The 16,733-nt window shown below is 50.2% G+C and overlaps 1 protein-coding gene across 1 annotated transcript in view; it reads left to right on the top strand.

Annotated features, from left to right (window-relative positions):
• The first annotated feature begins 1,071 nt into the window (after positions 1–1,071).
• Positions 1,072–16,733, top strand: part of MIDEAS (mitotic deacetylase associated SANT domain protein) — a 65,577-nt gene continuing 49,915 nt past the window's right edge. The window contains exon 1 of the mRNA XM_014835663.3: positions 1,072–1,210. The gene's annotated coding sequence lies outside the window, so the exon portion shown is untranslated. The remainder of the gene's footprint in view (positions 1,211–16,733) is intronic.

Here is a 16,733-nt window from a genome sequence, read left to right as displayed (position 1 = left end):
AAGCGGTATTTGGGGAAAAAGGGAAAATTGTTGAGCCCGAACTGATGCTTTTGAACCACCTTTAAAGAGGTCCCTGTTTTCCACAACAAGCTACAATGAAGCTAATGTTTCTTTTATGAAAGCCCTCCACTGCAGTTTCAAACGTCTGCTTTTTTTTTTTTTCTTAAACCACAGCAAAGGCTAACCCTGTTTTCTCTCCAGCTTTACCGGATCAGGAATTTTTCCCTGAAGACTGCTGTTTAACTACTTTGCTGCTGTTTATCAGAAACCGAAAAGGTGGCTTTTTCGTTATTGTAGTTTTTAATATGGTGAGCAACTTTATTTTGGGCAACGATAAATTTCAGAATTACTATTGCCTGAAGCTCTTCTTCTCAGGACTCCACCCTACCCTCTATGTCACTTTTGGCCCGTGATGAAACACGGAATGCATCAGTCCCCAAAGAGACCTTCTGTGAGCTGAGAGTAGAGGAAGAGGTGGAAATCGCGGGGGTGGACGAGAACAGAAACCATTTTGCAGCCCCAACTTGGGCGCTGAAATAGCCCCCTGAAGTGTGATAGATGGTAAACGTCCCGCGCGCCTATAACCAGTGGAAATGACGACGGATAAGCGTGCAGAACTTTTGAGGGAACGTGGGGAGGAGACCCGCGTTTTAAGGCTCAGCTTAGGCACTATTTGGCAAAACACAGAGCACTCTGCCTTCTGACGTGACCTTCTAGCCTCAACACCAAACTGAAAAACTTTCTCTTCCTCCTCCCCCACCCCTTTGTGCGCTGGGTGTCTTTCTCCTGGATCCCCAGTTCTCCGGGGTGTCTGAACCACCTCCCTCCCCCGCGTGCTTCCCGGGGCCTGAACCCCAACGCCACTTTTTCCCGATCCAGCCTGAGAACAGGCTCGACCGCCCTTCTTCGGCGCGGAAACGACCCGGCTGCAGCGAGCCTTCCCCAGAGGGGTGCAGGCTCAGCGGCCGGCTGCCCGTGTCCCCCGCCGAGGGCGCGCGGAGCCGGGGGCACGGGCGGGCGGGCGGGCGGCTGCAGGGCCCGGCGCGCCACCGCGCGAGCTGCTGGGTCACAGCCCGGGCCGCGCCGCCCGCTCCGCGAGGAAGTGACGACTGCGCCGTCCCGAGAGCAACAAAGTTTGAGTCTGCGGGCCGCGCTCGCCTGCGCCCCACGCCCCGCGCCTCTCCGAGCAGCCCTAGGATCCAGCGCGCAGGTGAGCTGCGGGCTCGGCGCCCCCTCCGCCGCCGGAGCGCCGACGTGGGGTTCGGGAACGTTCTGGGGCCCGGGCTTGGCCACGCAGGCGGGGATGTGGCGGGCCGAGTTGGGCCGGCCGCGCTGGGCGCCGGGGTGCGGGTGGCGCTGCAGGGAGGGAGCTCGGCGGCCGGGACTGGAGTCCGGGGCTGCGCCCCTGTTGCCATTAGTTTGCTGCAGGACTTAAAACAGCCAGGGCTGCAGCCAGGCCGCTCCAGGCGCCGTTTGCGAGAGGACGGGTGCAGGGAAGGGGCTTCCTGGGGCCTGCGCCCAGGGCTACTCCTCCGCCCGGCGGCCCCCATCTCGACAGGCTGGGCGCAGCCCCCCAGCCCCGGCCAGTGCTTCCCAGGGAAGCGTGCTCTTCCTCTTCGCAGCCCTCCGTGAGGTCTCAGGGAGGAAGCTAAAGGAACTTTCCCCCCACTTTTCTTTGCTTGGCCCTCCAGTGACGAAGAGCAGAGCAACTCGGAAGTTTGGGAAAACAACCCTACGCATTTCCAAAAAGCAAAATCGGAATTGCCCCCCAAGCCCCTTTTAAACGAATCCCTCCTGGCTCCTCCACCGTTTGTCCTCCCACACCACGCCCCGAACCTGACAGTAATCACTAAGGCCTAACACTTTGCAATTTAGCCGTAAAAACTGTCAGCACACCCACGTACATATGTGAGTGTTTTCTATATAAATCTCCGAAACTCGCTTCCAGTGGACTGTAGCATCTCTTTCTTTGCTGTTTTCTAAAACTGCTGGGGCTGCAGGAATGTGCCTGAGAACTTTAATGGTGGTTCCCGCCGCCCTCGGTAGCCTCGTGGCGCAGGGTTTTTTTTAAAGAACAGCTGAGAAGTTTATGACATCCCTGCAAAGTAACTCCGGGCTGGCGGGCCGGGCGGGCGGCGCCCGGGCTCCCCGGCTTGGAGACGGCAACTGTAGCAGCAGCGGCCGGGCAGCGGCGGGGCCGCGTTGGTGTGTGCAGGAATGTGCGTCCGTGCCGTGGAGACTCCGACATGGGATGTCTGGAGGTTGAATGGTGCAGTTCCTAGCAGCAGCTTCCTGCCGGCCTGTAATTACAGCGTGATTGCACAGTCAGGCATTGTTGGATGTTTATACACAGGCTATTGTGCAAGACCTCGGTGGCAGCGAACAAAACGCAGATTTGCATTGCAAATAGCCAGGACAGATCTGGGCCTGAGCTGCAGTCGCCAAGTTCTTTTTGGCTTTTAACCTTAGCTAGGTGATTTATTTCTTTGCCTCTCCCTTAACCTCGGACATCTTGCCAAACACCAGAGAAGTGAAGTGGACCCAGGAGGGCAGGATCCTTCCACTCCCTCCTTAGGCAGCCTGAAAACTATCCCAGGAACTGTACCCTTATTTGTGCCTGTAGAAAATGTGAGATGACGTCAGCAGGAAAAGGAGATGGGAGATGGCTATCAACTTCCCTAAACGGGAAAGCAATTTGAATTAGCAAAATTGCACGGTAGCTGGATTGGGGCCTGGTTGCAGAGGACACGTCAGACGTGTGTGATCAAGCTGGCCAGCTAGACTTTGAGCCTTGAAGAGCCAGCTGCAGAAACTTAGTAGGTGGGTCCTAATTCCTTTATTGTGTTCTGGGCAAAGGGAAAAGTGCTGGGGCTTTGAGACTGTGTGTCTGTGGCCGTGTCTGGGGTGGGGTGGGGGAGATGGAGGAGTGACTCGTGTACATTTTCTCCAGAGGAGCCCCCACCCCCAATTCCTGAGCAAGGCCTGCTGCACAGACCAGGGTAGGGGTCCTCACACATACTGTGCTGCAGGAAGGGAGCCAAGCCTGCAAGTGTGGAAAGAAGGCAAACAGATTCTCCTTGAGGGCCCAGAGGTGGCTAACTGTATTAGAGGGATTTAAAACACAGTCAAAAAGCATGTATGGGATGCATGCAAGGCTGTTCTTCTCCCATCCCGGAGCTGAGCCCCCTCTCTCCCTGCCCTGGGTGGAAGACGCTCATGGGGCAGCACTCACGCCTGCTGAAGGTGCTGTGTGACTCCGTGCCACCATCTCACTGCAGTGCTTGGCCAGCCTCTCTGCTCAGGGTGGCAGATGCTGATGGCCCTGGCACACTGGAGCTTCCCCCTGCCTGGCCTTCTCCCCAGCCAAGTAACAGTTTCACCTGGAGGGAAAATTCTGTTTTGCAGCCTTGTGCCAGCTGTGTGTCACGGGCACAGTGACCATTTGTCAAACCGAAACATTAGGATGCAATCTCTGGCAGATACCTATGTGCTTCTAGAGACTCCAGGACAAACATGTGAGATCAGGACCTTTCTGGAAAGTCTGGGATGTACAGACACAGCTGCCACAGGCGAATGAGGTTTAGAGCAAAAACACCACTACAGTAGGAGTTGCTATGGGTTGCACAACCCCTGTTCTGGGTACGGAACTTGGGTTTTTCCTGAACTTGACTCTCAAGGTCCTGGTTAGCTGCATCGCCAGACCAGGGCTGCTTTCGTAAGGGCCTGCTGGTGCCCAGAGCTAGTCTTGAGGGGCCGAGAGGGGAGCATTCCCTTCTGACTCCAAAGGAAAGAAAGCTTTGAGTTTGCAGTCCTTTGTATAGAACTTACAGAGACTTGAAGGGCCCAAAGCCCCTCCAGGAGTGTGGGCAGGAGAGTGGAAGGGAGGGACCCCTTGCAAAGGCCAGAAAAAGAAGGAAGCTGACGTCCTGGAGTTGTGGAGCCACCTGGAGCAGTCGCCTGCCCATATCTTCAGTTCAACCTGGCTGGTTTTTGTGCATAACTCAGGCCCTTCCCTTGACTTGCTCAGCTTTGCCTCTGCATTCACAGAGCTCGCCGTGCAGTTGTACACGGCCCAGTTTAAGACCGGAAACGTAATCCTGACTTCCTCTCCCACCTTAGTAAAGGCTGATTTATGGCCTGAAGTTGCTGCCCCGTTCACGCCCCTGAGCCGCTCTGCCTGCGGCCCTGCTGTGCACAATTAGGAACAATATTGAAAAAGCTCTGAATCAAAACTTGACAGATTTTAAAAATCATTTTATTGTTCTAAGACAAGAAACTATTGGAGGTAATTAGGAAGCTCAGCAACTCTGGCAAAAACTGCAAGGTGCTACCGAGAGAGGCAGATGGAGTCCCCTGCAAGAGGGTGGTCTTGGAATGGAGCCTTTGATGTTCTCCAGGCCCGATATTTATACTTCTGTTCATCTGCCTCCTCCCGGCTGCCTCACTCCCTACACCACAATCCGATGTTTTGACATCACAACTAACCTCCAAAAAAGGAGGTAAACACCCCTGGCCAAAAGAGGGCATTCCAGACGCTGAAGAAAGTGCTGCAGTTTTCCAGACGCCTGGCAGTTCTGTCCTGCGAATTTGTTTCCTTCTTTAAAACATGCCCCCGCCCTTCATTTCTCCTCACTGAAGCATCTCTTTGTGAGACCCTTAAACCTTTTTTTTCCCTCGTCTACATGACACAGGGCAAATGCTTTATGACTTTCTGTCTCAAGTGCCACTTGAAACACACACAGGGCTTTGAATAAGGCTGGGATAAAGACTCCTCTGTAATCCGTCCTGCTCAGCAACCTTCAATGGCTCCCCACTGTCTGCATGGTAAGGATCACACTTCCAGGCTGGCAGTCAGGGCCTTCCACCCAGGGGTCTGGCCCCCGCTGCTCTCCTGCCCTAACCCTCAGCCCTGACCCACTGACCCACTCTGTGTGTTTGTCCAAACTGCTGGTGGCAACCATTTCTACCTCTCATTCTTCCCCAGAAGGCTAGAAGGCCTCCCCTTTCCTCTCTTTCACTTGGCTCAGCCACGCTCCTCTTCCACCCCTGTCCATCTTCCCTTCCTCAAGAATTTCACCGCTGCCACCCTGTAGGCCTCCCCTGGGGATTCCAGTAACATCCATTGGGGTCCCATGCTAAAGAAAACCTTAAAACCTGGCCTAAGGATTTTCATCCTCTCCTTTGGGCCGTGGCTTCGAGCATACCCTTCATTCAGCTTCTTAAATGTGTCCTTGGGTGGATCAATATTAGCACTTTTCAATTAAACTGGAAGTCCCTGTTTTATATATCTTTGTATCCCCAGGCTTGGTGCTCCACTCATAACAAGTCCCAGTAAATGTTTGGTAATGATGATGATGGTAATGATGAAGATGAAGAAGATGATGATGCAAATGGCAGTTGCCTTCAGATATTGTCCGCTTGTGCAAAGGCACACACACCCAAGCCAAGCACCAAGAACCATGGTTCCTAGTCTTTGTTCTGAACATTGATCCAGCCCTGCTTCCTGCCTGTTAGCCTCTCGTGCCTCCTGGCTTTGCACCTCATTATTCTGCTGCATGTCCAGCATCTCTTCCCCCGGGGTGCCAGATAGTGTCTGTCCAGCTTTGACACTGGCTCCTCCTCATCCTGATTTGGGCCTAGTTGACCTGTCCCACAGTGTCCTATGCCTGAGCATTGGCATTTAGGGGAGAGTATTCGTTACCTAGGGAACCAGACTGATAGAAGGTGATAGGGCCAACTCTCAGGCAAGAATTGTAGGGAGGGCAAAGAGATGCTTCCTGGTTGGCTGCAGGTTTGTTTTGCCCAAACAGGTACTGAACCTATGAAATGAGGCTAAACTATAAAACTGAGTCTTAAGGAGATTCTGGCTAAACCCTAACGTAGGGCTTGACTAGGAGGATTCTGTTGTCTCTACCCAGTTCTCATGCTGTGAATCTCAACCTTGCCATGTAAACTAGATTCTTTCTTTTTTAATTGAGATATAATTCACATACCATAAAATGCAACCTGCAAGCTAGATTCTTCAAAAATTTTGTTTTCTTTAAAAATAAAATCTGGTAGCTTCTTTTTCCCCCATTTTTCTATTTGTTTTGTTTTTTGAGGAAGATTAGTCCTGAGCTAACCACTGCCAGTCCTCCTCTTTTTTTTTTTTTTTTGCTGAGGAAGACTGGCCCTGAGCTAACATCCGTGCCCATCTTCCTCTACTTTATATGTGGGACGCCTACCACAGCATGGTGTGCCAAGTGGTGCCATGTCCACACCCGGGATCTGAACCAGCAAATCCCAGGCCGCTGAGAAGCAGAGCATGTGAACTTAACCGCTGTGCCACCGGGCCAGCCCCCTCATTTTTCTATTTGAAAAGGTCATACATACATATGGTTCAAAATTCAAAAGAGATAAATTATACAGTGTAAAGTACGTCTCAAAAATAATTTCAGCATAGACAAGAGATTACTATACATACATATATTTGTGTGTGTGTATATATATATATATATATATATATATATATATATACACGCTCCTACATAAATACAATAGAATTAGAAGAATAAATATCTATTTGAACCTTGAGGGAAGGAAGACCTTCATAAGAAAGATACAAAGCAGAAGCCATAAGAAAAGATCGATAAATGTGACCACATGAAACTTTGAAAAAATAAATTTCCATCCTCTAATAGGCCCCATTTTTTCAACCCTTCCGTGTCTCTGTGTTAGGCATCTATAATTTGTCATTTTTCAGCTATGCTTCCAGATGTCATCTCTGCAGATAAAGAAAATATGAATATATAAACAAATGCTGGCATACTAGACATGGGGCCCTACATTCTGTGTTTTTCACTTACTGTATCTTGGAGATTATTCTATATCAATGTATGTAGAGCTGCCTCATTTTTTCCAACGGCTACATTGTATTGCACTATATGAAATGCCAGAATTTATTTAATTGGCCTCCTTCTGAGGAGTGTTTGGGTTTCCAGTGTTTTGCTACTACACACAATGTTGCAGTTAATATGTTGAATTCATTTTTCACTGAAAATTTTTGATGAACATATATGGGTGAAACAGATTTACATAGAAAACTGCTTCTGAAAAAGTTATGCATAAACTGCATTTAATAAACCAATATTTTCTAGCATCTGCTGTTTCACTAAATCATCAGCTTTTAGAACTGGATAGGATCTCAGGGACTGTTTCATCCAATCCCCGTTTTATAGTAACCACAGTATCAGCATCTCAGAGAATCCTGAGGTTAAGAATTTAAAGCCGCAGGGGGCCGGCCCGGTGGTACAGTGGTTAAGTTCCCACGTTCTGCTTCGGTGGCCTGGGGTCCACCGGTTTGGATCCCAGGTGTGGACATGGCACTGCACATCAAGCCATGCTGTGGCAGGTGTCCCACATATAAAGTAGAGGAAGATGGACATGGATGTTAGCTCAGGGCCAGTCTTCCTCAGCAAAAAGAGGAGGATTGGCCAGCAGATGATAGCTCAGGGCTGATCTTCCTCAAAAAAAAAAAAAAAAAAAAAGAATTTAAAGCTGGGAAGGGTACCTGTGGTAACTCTCTCAGTTTTAACTAAGGTTCAGAGAGGTTAAGTGACTTCTCTAAGGTCACACAGCTGTTGAATGGAAGAGTCAGGACACAAACCTCACATTCCACTTCCTTTTGCCATCCTGCATTGGTCATCTTAGTCATCATAATCCAACAATTCCAATATGTCTATTTGTAAGCCAAGGATTCCATCCCTTCAGTTTCTTTAAGGCAGTACACAAAGATTTAAAAAGAAGAAACTAAAAACAAACAAACCAGGGGTGGAGGGGAAGTCTTTAAGAAGAGAGTGGGATGCTTTTTTAATAGACTTCTTACCATTATATTATCTCATTGCAATCTTAATTGATCTTAATTGCTACCATCCTGTTTGGGTCCCTAAACCTCCTAACTAACCTCAGTTGGCCTATAAGATTACTTAGTGTTTTCTAAACACAGAATGTGAGTTGGGCAACACTGAGGAAAAGGAGGAACTCTCCCAGTTCCTAAGATCTCAGTTGTCTCCTGGGCGACCCAGGAGAAGGCCCTGGAACGCAGACTGAAGGGCCAGTTAACGCCAGGCTGGCTGTCCTCACTGGGCGTTTACGGAACAGCTGCAGTGCCCTCAGCACTGCGTGTGGCATGTTGAGGGGTGCAAAGTAGGGTCCCCTGTGCCTCTTCCCCCTGGGAGGCTGGCAGGCCAGCTTCTGAGATAGGTTGTACCCAGAGGGAAAAACGGACTCAGGGTGGATCTGTCACCTAGGAGAATGGAACTTGGTGCAGTTATGTTCTCTGGGGGTTAGGTTCTCAAGTCAGCGTGTAAAGTGAAAAATAAGAATATGATCAAGATTAACCTTGAAAATCTCTTAGGAGGGCACCAGGCAGGCGCCAGACATCCTGGCTCTTGATGCTTAAATTCATCATAGCCTGTTCCTGTAGTTCTGGAATAAGTTGCAGTTTCTAAGGTTGAACACCAGACGAAGTGTTTGGCTTAAATTCGGGGGCTTTGTCGTACGAGGTCTGTGTGTGTTAAAATACTGCAGCTGCACTCAGCATGCTGAGAGGCTAATAGCGAGATGTCCCTGAGGCCCACGCTCATCCCTATAGAGACAACAGGTTTCTAAGTTAGGAAATAACTGTGTGAGGTTAAGCAAGAAAAGTTCTTAGAACAGGTGAGCGGGTGTAATGCAGAGAAGATCCCTGGAGTGGGTTTTAAACTACAGTTCTATCATCCAGGATCGCAGAGGAAGGACTTATGCTTGGGTGGCTTGTCGTTGCTGTGTGGCTGGGAGAAGACAACGTCTGTGTGTAGTGGACACTTTTCTCTGCTCTAAGGCCCTCTGTGTCCACTCTCCTTCTCTCCCCTTCCCAGTCTCCGTATTGCAGGACATTGCAAGAGGCCTTCCAGGAATCTTCCACGTGAGGCTATGTCCACTTCCTCTGTGGTCTCCCAATAGCAAGTGCTCTGGGACAACTTGGGAGCCAACAACCACTCCCTGACCCCCGTTGCCACTTGTACTAGAGGTGGTGAAAGGCTCAGGATTTCCTCTACCATCTCTCCAAGCAGGCTGGGCTGAACTGCCCAGCTGGCCTTTAGGATCTGACTCCCCCAGTTATGGAGAAAAAGAAAACCAGTCATAGCAGGAGCAGTGGTAACCCTACCCATCATCCTTGACAGGGTGCTTTCCCTCACGTTCTTCATTCTTTCACTCGCTCATGCTGCATGCGTTTATTGAGTCCCTGCTGTGTGCTTAGCTCTGTGCTAAGTACTGGGGATACAAAGATAAAGGAGACTCAGCCTCCCCCTTCACGGTGCTCATGGTCTGTGAGGGAGACAGACGCGCACAAAAGCCAAGAGCAGTTAGCACCACGGATGTCAGTGTGCACATGTTCAGGGGTCTGCTGAGCTCAGAGGAGGAACCGGTCACTTGTGCAGGCCAGGGGAGAGAGGAATGTTAGGAATGGTCTAGGATGCCCCGGTGCCTTGCGTGGTACTTGTGCTTGGTGAATGCTGTGGAATTAATGAATGAGAGGCTCCCTGGAGGAGCTGTTGTTTAAGCAGAGTCCTGAGAAACAAGTAGGCATCCACCAGGTGGCAAAGGGAGTCAGGGCATTCTAGGCACAGAGAGCAGCTCAGGCAAGGCCTGGAGTGGAGGCGTGACACAACACTGTCTGCTCTGGGAACGGCAAGCAGTGGGGTATGATGGAGCGCTGGTGGGAGGGGGCGCTGAAAGGGACAGGCAGGGGCCAGGTCATGGGCCAGCCATTTATGTCAACAAAGAGGTTTGGACCTTACCCTGAGGGGAGTGGGGAGCCACTGAGCACTGACAGTTTGTGTGTGTGTGTGTGGTGTGAGAGAGAGAGAGAGATCAGATTTTCTTTTTGAAAGCTCATTCAGCTGTGATGTGAAGGACTGACTGGAAATATGGGAAGATGAGCAACAAAGAGACCATTGAGGAGGTCACTGTCACTGGGGCAAGTTGGAGGAGTCTGAGCCAGAGCAGTGGGGGAGGAAAAAGCTGGATTAGAAAGGTGTCAAAGGAGTTGGATTGACAGGCTTTGAAGACCAACCAAATGCCAGGGAGAAGTCAAAGTGTTTGCTCAGGTTTCTCCTTGAGACATGGGAGGAGGAGCAGATTGTGGGGGAGAGACAGTGAGTCTAATTTCGGACATGTTGAGTTGGAGGTGCCTATGGGCCATCCGAGAGAGGTGTCTAGTGGGCAGTTGGACATATGGGTCTGGGGAAGGAGATCCCCAAGAGACGGCAATGGGGGCTGTTGTCCCTCCGTGAACTCTAACCAAGCCACTCCAGATAAACATGTCATTTAAGTAAAAGTGATTACTTACTGTGCAGCTAAAGCTTCAAGACAAGTTCTCAACGAACCCGCTTACCTCTTTGTAGCCCCCACCATCTGTCAGACATTCTGGAGCAGACATTGGGGAATCATCAGAACGTAGAAGGCAGTTGGAGCTGGGGAAGCTGAGGGGATCCCCATTTAAGGAGTACGAAATAAGGGGAGTCAGCAGCAGAGACTGAGAAGGAACCAACAGTGAGGAAGGAAGAAAACCGTGGAAGCATGATGTCGTAGAAGCCAAAGGAGGAGGGAGCTTTCCATTTTATGAAAACAGGGACCTGTGATTTGTGTACCTAGTACAGCTTATGGCACATGGAAAGTTCTCCATGATATTTCTTAAATTGAGTTGAAATTGATCACCTGTTGGTCACTGGGGACGTCAAGAAAGAAAGGATTGAAGAGAATGATTGACTTAGGAATTAGGAAGTTATTGGGGCTTTGCCTTGGGGGCTTCTCATTTAATTTAACCTCCCTGTGAAATAGGTGGTGCAGGTAACACCTCCCCCAGGGTTGAAATGACGTGTGCAAGTTCCAGAACCCAGGTTTCCTGACTCCAAGTTCACCTTTCTCTGAGCTGGTGGAGAAAAGGGGAAGAGTTCAAGGGAGTGGTAATGACTTTAATTACTGCTCCAAACTGGGGCATCTGGACAAAACCAGGGATGGGGTCGGTTGTTATATTCAGCACTTGTGGCATTTGTCCATATTTGTGATTATTAGGTGGCTGTGATCCTCTCAGGTGTGTGACTATTTAAATTAGACTCCTCACAGAGGAAAAAATAGAAGCTTGAGCATAGATGTTGTCTCAGGGGGCCAGAGGAGCCCTGTGGAGGTTGAAGGACTTGCTGGGGTAGTCCAGGTCCTAGGTCTGCAAACAGCAGAAGCTGGCTCTGGCTAAATTAAGGAGAAGAGGAATGTATTAGAAGGATATCTGGGGGCTCACTGAATGTCCTGAAGACTGGAGAACGAGGCTCAGGAATCAGTCAGGACCCATGGGAAGTTGGGTGGCTGGAACCAAAGTCAAGGAGATGATACTGCTGGCCTGGCACCCCTGCCACCAGCTGACCTGGATGCTGCCACCGCCCCCCCAGAATGAGCTCTGAACTCTCCCTGCTTTTTTGCGCCACTCACTCGAGGCAGAGGCGAGGCTGAGCATCTGGGTCTCCAGCCTGGGTCACGTGCCCACGCTTTTGCTTTTGAGGGTCCTAAAGAATGAGGCTCTGGAGGGTACAGCTTCTCCAGCAGCAGGTGGAACTCTGCCTCCCACCAGGTCTCACAATGCCAATGCCTGAAACCTGGGGACGGCTGCACATTCCAGGTGGACAAGTGTCCAACATAGAAGCTGGAGCCCATTCTAGCCATCAGACCAGAATGACTGGGCAATGCTGGACATGGGAGGAAGAGAGGGGGCATTCCCCTTAGGCCACTGAAAATATCCACAGCTTATTCTTAAACTTTTTGGACATCTGTCTGAATTCTTTAGCCTCCGGCTAAACTTTAGGATTCTTGTAGGCTGTGGAGAGCTGAGCATTTCTTTAGCGATTGGATTTCTCCTCTGGGGTCTGAATGATTCCAGTGGAAAAGAGAAGTCATCCCAGCATCTGGCTCCTCCCTGCACATTTGATTCCACTTGGAAAACTTCAGCGCTGCCTTGTGAGGACAGAGGCCAAGGCTTGGCTCTGTTTGGCTAACGGGCAGTTACAGCTTGAATTGTTTCTCCTCTGGAGTTCGGCAAGACCCACAGGGCTGTGAGGCGTTTGGCAAGTGCTACCTTGCTTTTCAGACTAGAGGTTGGACTTTTGGCTTCACGCTTGGTTTGTGGAATGAGTGAGGTCCCTGGCGCTCGAGCTGTCCCAGGCAGCAGGACTGGGCTCCTCTCTAGTTCTGAAGGTGTTGACCTGGTTGAGATGTTCTAGTCAATATCCTGCCTGAGAGAGAGAGCTAAAGGAATGAGGGCTTCATCTGCCTGGGGCTGTCAGCATCTTCAGTCCCGTATCTGCCCGGTTTTGTCATCCATAAGACGAGAGGGTGTAGGTTAGATGAGCACCAGCTTTCTTCTTACACTCAGATTTTCTGGTTCTAGCTCTTTAAAGCAAGGGCATCTTGACTGAAATCCTTGTCATTCAGCTCCGATAGACTTAGATAAAGGAATTAGTTTTCTTTAAAAAGAAAAAGAAAAATGTAGTTTTGAATTTACTGGACTCTTGACTGTGGTGACCGCCAGCATTCGAAGAGTCTTCCCTCTGGTGCCTGGAAGCAGGAAGCTGCTGTCTCCCCAAAGCTGGGTGTGTTATGGGCTGGGTTCTTGCAGCCTGGACTGGAGGTATTTCCTGAGGCTGAGGCTTGGTCACCAGTGTGGGGTCAGCATGGCCCCTGGGAGGGACGGAGTGGGAGTGTTCCTGGCCGTTGTTTGCTCTGGCACAATTTTGCCCAGTTTTGTCCACAAGAAATGAAATTGCATTAAAAAGTAGCATTGAAGTGGAAAAGAAGCCTTGAAGGACTGGAGTTATTTTACTAAAACACAGCTTTGATCACGTCACCCCTCTTTTTTTTTCGTTTTTTATGTCACCCCTCTTAAAAACCTTTGAGAGCCACCCAGGTCCTGCAGAAGAAACCTCGCATTCCTTAGAATGGCACACGAGGCCCTTGTGGGAGCCCCAGCCTCCTTTCCACCTCTGCCCCCTGCCCCCATCCCAGCACAACCACTTACGTTCTCTCTGCTCCTCATCACACTTTCACTCTTCTGTGCCTTGTATATTGTTGTTGCCTCTGCCTGGAATGTCCTCTCCACCCTTTTCCTCCTGGCAGACGCCCACAGGACCAGCTAGAAGTCACCTGCTTCCTTGCTGCCTTCTTGAGCTGCCACCTTAGTGTTTCTGATCAACTTCCCCACTGTAGGATGCTGTCATCAGCTGCAGGTGTACCTGGCTCTTCCCTGGCCTAGAACCGTGCCTGGCACACAGTAGGTGTCCCACAGTGGGACTGCAAGGGCAGCCTGAGGGGATGTGAGGGAGCAGTGGGCGGGCCCAAGTCCTGGCCTGGGTCAAGTGGACGTGTGTGGTGGGTGAGCTGGTAGTCTGCATGGTGGCCTCCCCTTGTACCTTGGTGGCTTTGCTGTTTCTCTGAGCCTGCCAAGGAGACCCTGGTGAGGGTGGCAAGGGGATTTAGGGAGACAAAACCCAGCCCCTGGGTCTCCCTCACCCTGAGGAGGGCTCTGAGGAGGTGTGTGTGATGAGGAGCTGGTTTAAAGGTGGCAGAGACTTCCCTGCCCACCGGCCCGAATCCTTCAAGAAGGATAAGTACCAGCCCTTAGCGGACTTCTTCGTTGTCCTGCCCTGTGCTGTCTGCTGGCTTTGCACAGAGAAGGAACTAGGGGAAACGAATCAGCAGACCATGAGAGAGGAGATTGAGGATCTTTAAAACAAAAGCCCTGTTCAGTCTGGTGACAGGACAGGCTGTGGCTCTTCCTGTTGGAGGAGGAAGAGGAACAGATTCTCCTGACGATGATTGCAGGGTGCAGCAGGAGCCCCAAAGCGGGGAATGGGGCCTCAGTTTGTCTATAAAATGAGGGGCTTAGACTATATGTGCTTCTTTCCTGCTCAGAAATTCCACGAGCCTGTGAATCGAGCCTCGCAGGTGGTGTCTTTATGGTGCATCACAGTGGGACCTGGCTTACCACTCAAAGGTGTTCCTGGTATGGAACAGTTATCAGGGGTCTGCGTGCCACTTAGAGAGTGCTGTGGAGCAGCATCTTTCCTGCCATGGCTGATGAGATGGACTTTCGTTCTTAAAAGATTTTCTTTCTTAAAATTGAGCCACCCTTAGGGCTGAGCCCACACTGCTCGGGCCTACTTGACCACTGGGGAGTGGTGTTTGCAAAGTATGTTTCCAGAACCTAGAAGCACATGGTATTTCTAAAAATCTCCTTTAGGAACCCACTGAAGTGTGACTTTGTGCTTGGCCCCTGGAAGATCAGCTCAGGCGGAGCTCAGGTGGTGGGGTGGGTTCCATGTCCCGGGAGGTGTTGGCTTGTTTTGGGAGGGACAGTGCATGGAATCTGCTTTTGTTTCCGCTTCCATGGGGCCTGCTCCCCACTCCTGTCCACTCCAGTCTTCTCCCTTCCTGCCCACGTCTCCCTGTCCTCCTTCCTTATCCCTCCACAGCCAGTCAACTGAGCTGCCTCGATCATTCAGTCCTCGGGTGTGGACTCCAGATGCCCAGCCCATTCAGCAGCTGGGAAAAGTGGGTTTTAAGAGCAGACCAGGATTGGTAGGATGGGGAGGTGCGGTCAGGAAAACTGCTTTGGAAAATAGACAATCCAGGTAACTCACATGGAACAATATATTTTTTAAATGTAGAACTTGCAGCTATAAAAAAATGTTGATTTCCTTTTACCTCTTAGTATTGCTCTTGGGAATGTATTCTAAGGAAATAATTCTAAAGAGGAAAAGAGCTATATATACAAAGATATTTATAGCAACATTGTTTAAAATAGCAAAAAACTAAACACCCTGAATGTTCCATGTGCCTATATAATTCATGATACCTAGACTCAGTAGAATATTGTGCCACTGTTAAATTAATATGAAGATGATATTAATTCATGGGAAAATGATGAATTTTGGTGAAAAGTGGTTTCTGTTTTAGACAAAATTGCACATATACTTGATGAATGCATGTAAACTGATTACATTGGCCATCGTATAAATTGGCAAAAGGTAAATGCTGGATTTAGGTGACATGGTTATGAATGGAGTATTTGTGTGTTTGAAATTGCTTTGGTAATATATATATACACACGGTACATATACTTAAAAAAGAAAAACCCTTAACATATCAAAGGCTTTGGATCTGGGTGGGAACTCCTGGCCTGCCATCTGCTACCATGGGGAAGACGGAACTGCTGTGTCTTATCAGCCTCCTGCACTGCAGGGGCTGGTGAATTCAGATTGGCCAACTGAGTCTTTTAGTAACGGGAGGCCAGACTTCACAGGCTCGCTAACTGTCTAACTGTGGGGCTCCCCGCATGGTCTCTCCCTGGTGTAGGCGACTCCCAAGTGCCCTCAGAGCCCCAGTCAACTGTTTGCACCTGGGTTTCCAGGGAACCAGCCCAGTGAGCATGTGTGGCCCTGAGGCTTGGCTTTGAGCCGCCCACTCACCTCGAAGCTGCCTGGTCCTGCAGGCCCCAGCCACAGGTTCTCTCTCTTCTGTAGTTCAAACAGGCAGCAGGGAGCGGATGCTTTGCAAGTGACCTCCTGCAGCCCTGCCTAACGCAGGGGGAGCCCTAGTGAGTGAGTGTGTTGGGTGTTTACAGTTTTGCACATGTTTATTATGGTATGGAAACTGTAGTGCCAGCCTCCTAAAGACCCCCACATTCATTTAGTCTATGTCTGGCTTAGTGAGCAGGGCCCTCTGACCCCCCATCTCACCATGAGCTCTGCTGAGACTTGCAACTGCAGGTGTAGCCTTGTGGCTGAACAGCTGACTCTCTTCTGACCACCTCATCGTATCTCTGGCATCTCAGAACCTTGGGATGCTTAGTGAATGGCCTTCTCACCCACCACTTCCCCTTGGGTTTGCCTCCCCATGTGTCTAGACTTTTCTTCTTAGTGGGAGCTTTCTTGACATGTGGAGTATCTGTTTAGAGGGCCCATGATCGTCCTTTCCCTGTGACCAGCGCAGCTCAGGGCAGGAAATGGAGACTCTGGGGTGTTGTTTGGAGTCCCGAGGTGGGTGGGAGCTGCAGAGCGCTGGGCAGACCTTGAGCTGGCAGGTTGGAGCCTGCTGAAACAGAAGCCGCAGCAGCGGTACGTGTGTGGAGAGGGCCTTGGTGGGGCCCTGGTTGTCTCAAGCATATATCCGATAAAGCCAAATTCCAGAACCGTGAAAGATTTGGTTTTTTGTTCTGAGATCAGACTGAAATAGGGCCTTGTGGCTGGAGGTTTGCCAGAGTCAGAGAGAAATTAGAAAGCACATGGGCTCAGGGCTCGCGTGGATCCTCATGAAGGGCACTCAGGCCAGTTTCAGGCTTGCATGACACGCATGATTGTGTGTGTGTTTGGAGGCCAGGGTGGGGAATACCCGTGCACTTCCCTAGGATATCAAGTTGGTTCCTGGGTGCCATGGTCCCATCCCCACCCCCTATAGTGACCTCAAGCCTACTCCAATGGGATCATTGCTGGTGGTGTGAATATTAACTGCCACAGAATCTGAGTAACAATCTGTCTTCCCGAGCCCAGGACCCAGCAATAACTGCTCGTCTCAGTTCCCTAATTTAGAGACCACGTGCGTGCCCCAGGGTTGTCAGCAGCTCGATTTCTTGAAGCTTGAAACATATTTCCATAGAAACAATGCTA

Source organism: Equus asinus, chromosome 7 (genome assembly GCF_041296235.1).
Source record: "Equus asinus isolate D_3611 breed Donkey chromosome 7, EquAss-T2T_v2, whole genome shotgun sequence".
NCBI classification, from domain to species: Eukaryota; Metazoa; Chordata; class Mammalia; order Perissodactyla; family Equidae; genus Equus; species Equus asinus.
Note: the sequence above shows the minus strand (reverse complement) of the source record. Positions and strands in the feature narration are given on the sequence as shown.